The sequence below is a fragment of the Ctenopharyngodon idella genome, chromosome 15 (assembly GCF_019924925.1).
Source record: "Ctenopharyngodon idella isolate HZGC_01 chromosome 15, HZGC01, whole genome shotgun sequence".
Lineage (NCBI taxonomy): Eukaryota > Metazoa > Chordata > Actinopteri > Cypriniformes > Xenocyprididae > Ctenopharyngodon > Ctenopharyngodon idella.
In genome coordinates, this window is record NC_067234.1 from 16,490,813 (window position 1) to 16,494,347 (window position 3,535).

A 3,535-nucleotide genomic window follows, 5' to 3' on the forward strand; every position below is an offset into this window, starting at 1 on the left:
CTTGTTAGTGTTACAAGGTCTCAGGTGTGAATGGGGAGCAGGTGTGTTAAATTTGGTGTTATCGCTCTCACTCTCTCATACTGGTCACTGGAAGTTCAACATGGCACCTCGTGGCAAGGATCTGAAAAAAAGAATTGTTGCTCTACATAAAGATGGTGTAGGCTATAAGAAGATTGCCAAGACCCTGAAACTGAGCTGCAGCACGGTGGCCAAGACCATACAGCGGTTTAACAGGACAGGTTCCACTCAGAACAGGCCTCGCCATGGTCGACCAAAGAAGTTGAGTGCACGTGCTCAGCGTCATATCCAGAGGTTGTGTTTGGGAAATAGACGTATGAGTGCTGCCAGCATTGCTGCAGAGGTTGAAGGGGTGGGGGGTCAGCCTGTCAGTGCTCAGACCATACGCCGCTGTGGTCTGATGAGACCAAGATAAACTTATTTGGTTCAGGTGGTGTCAAGCAAGTGTGTCTTGCCTACAGTCAAGCATGGTGGTGGGAGTGTCATGGTCTAGGGCTGCATGAGTGCTGCCGGCACTGGGGAGCTACAGTTCATTGAGGGAACCATGAATGCCAACAGAGCATGATCCCCTCCCTTCAGAGACTGGGCCGCAGGGCAGTATTCCAACATGATAACGACCCCAAACACACCTCCAAGACGACCACTGCCTTGCTAAAGAAGCTGAGGGTTGTAGGAAACTTTTTCTCGTCGAAGCAGAGACCAGGAGACGTTGGGATATCTTTCAAGCAGAAAGGAGACAATCTAAACAAAGCATGCAAATGCAGTGCAGGAATCAGCCCATTCCCTCCATTTCCCAGCCATGATCTAATCAGCATAACGGTGTCATTCAAATGCATAGGTGCTAATCCACTCAGTCTGACAGTATCGCCCATACCTTTACATTATCATAGAGACAAAGGCACTGCTGTATCTTGAGCTTGTCCTGCCAAATGGTCAGGAAGTGCATGAAGACAAAAGGTTAATGTTACAGACCCCTGGGCTGCCTGCCTTGATCTCCTTAAATTGTCATTATCTTTACCTCAAAATGTTAAATACAATATACTTCACCTTAGTATTTCATGTGAGGTTATGTCAGGATGTAGGATCAGCAGATCTTAAACAGATTCTTAAATTTGTAATCCTACAGGGTAAAGGTGATGGACTAGCCAAGCATGTCTCCAGACCTAAACCCTATTGAGCATCTGTGGGGCATCCTCAAACAGAAGGTGGAGGAGCGCAAGGTCTCTAACATCAACCAGCTCCGTGATGTCGTCATGGAAAAGTGGAAGAGGACTCCAGTGGCAACCTGTGAAGCTCTGGTGAACTCCATGCCCAAGAGGGTTAAGGCTGTGTGTTGAGTTATTTTGAGGGGACAGCAAATTTACACTGTTATACAAGCTGTACACTCACTACTTTACATTGTAGCAAAGTGTCATTTCTTCAGTGTTGTCACATGAAAAGATATAATAAAATATTTACAAAAATGTGAGGGGTGTACTCACTTCTTTGAGATACTGTACGTGCTGTGAGTATAAAAGATTAGGCTATTAGCTATCTTTGAAAATGTTTTAAACATTTTTTAGGTCTATTATACAATGAATTATAGGCCTATAATTAAAATTATTAAGAGTGTAGGCTATAATATTTCCAAACATCGCAGTCATCAAAAAGCGCAGCTTTACTTTAAGCACAGACTTTAAAAAAACAACCTGTTTAACACGAAATACTATTCTCATTTGTTTCACTACTATATATGTACGGCCTCAAGAGAAATAATGGAATAAATTAAGACAGTTATATACCGTTATCAGCATATTATGTTGAAATTCGTCTCTGAGAGAATATGCTCCGTTAATGCAGCGTCAGACAGCTCCGTCACATTTTACTTTCAATTTCTGTAGTGAATACTGACCGAGGTTGAGACTTTTTCACCGGCATAACTCTTGCGCAAAGTTTGCACATTGCTTCTTGTGTGATATCCATTGGCTCCCCTTCTTGTTTTAAAATGGAAAGATTTCCAATATTATGACGAAAGGGATACAGCTACACCACTGCCTGTTAGCATACATCTTTACAACTAAAGACGTGAACGTGAACTTGCGCACTGCATAATGCGTGTCAACATTGCACTGCGCATGTGCCCCAGAGACTTCTGAATACGATTGAGAGAATAGTTGGATTCAAGCGTTTACATGGTAATTTTTTGCTGTTGGATCGGATTAGAAAAGCAATAAACCACCCCTTCCAATCGAAATTTCATTCAGATCGAGCTCATTCGGATCGATTAAGGTGTTTACACGAACGTTTTTCAATCTGATTGAGCTGTCAGTCCGATTACAAATGGATTATTTGGGTGCATGTAAACATAGCCAATGAGTTGGACTAATATAATTTAATGGAAAACTGTGAGTGGCGCGGCAGGATTTTGAGTATTCGCCGGTGTCGTAGCTGTACTCATAGAAACAATGTGCTTGAATTTTAGTATGCTCTGTGTCGTCCGTCAGGCTGCCTTTAATAATCTCCATAACTCAAATATTGTAGAACAATTGTTTAGTAAATGTTAAACTTGTTTAAAAGTCTGTAGTGATTTTTACTTTCGCCCATCCAAGGATGCGAAGTAAAATAGGGATTGGTACTCACGTCACCACTGACGTTGTAATTTTTGGATCACACGTCTCTTAAGGTGTGGTTATGAGTACATCAGATGACCACTTCCCCCCTTTTCCTAGTTCAGGGCACCAGTCAAGGTCTTTACCTTGGCAGTATGAGAACACTCCCAACAGGGGCTTTCATTCATTTAGAATTAATGTAAAGGGGTCAGCTGATTTATCTGAAAGATTGGTGAGATTGCTAACTTGTAGAGCCTTTTCTGTATTATCAGCACAAGGAAGACACAAGTGTAATAAAATAAATTTTATTAACAAAAGATAAACAAGAATAACTAACACAACTACTAAATGAATACCATGAATGATAAAGGAATAAAGTGCATAAGATACATAAAATACAAGTGATTAAGTTGGTGTGGCTATGGAATAGTTACGTTATCTTATGGAAAGATAAACTGTTTCTCTGAAAAATAATAAGGTGAAGAGCCTTATTATGCACTAAACAAATAAACGATGGATTATTTGTTATTAACTTACATCAGCTATATTACATCTAATGGGAATTAGGAAATTATATACTGATAATATACAATAATGCCAAGGTCTCTGAAAAGAGGTTTGGTTAAGTGATATTTACGTTCCACCTGGTTGAGTCCAATGACAGTGATGTCTTCCACTGGTTGTGCTGGGTGACAATGCGGTGGGGAGAGGAGCCAGAATCTGCTTCAACAGTCTTGAACATGAAGCTCTGCGGGATGCTGATCTCCGGAAGCACCAAAGGGTCCTAAAATCTGGAACACGCAGATGAGGCCCTGGTGTAGGTGTAGAAGGTCCTTAACAATCTGGAACACGCAGACGAAGGTACCTTGGAAGCAGGGTTTGCTCTCCTGAGCTTAACCTTGTTGCAAATGTCGTTACTGTCTCACTGG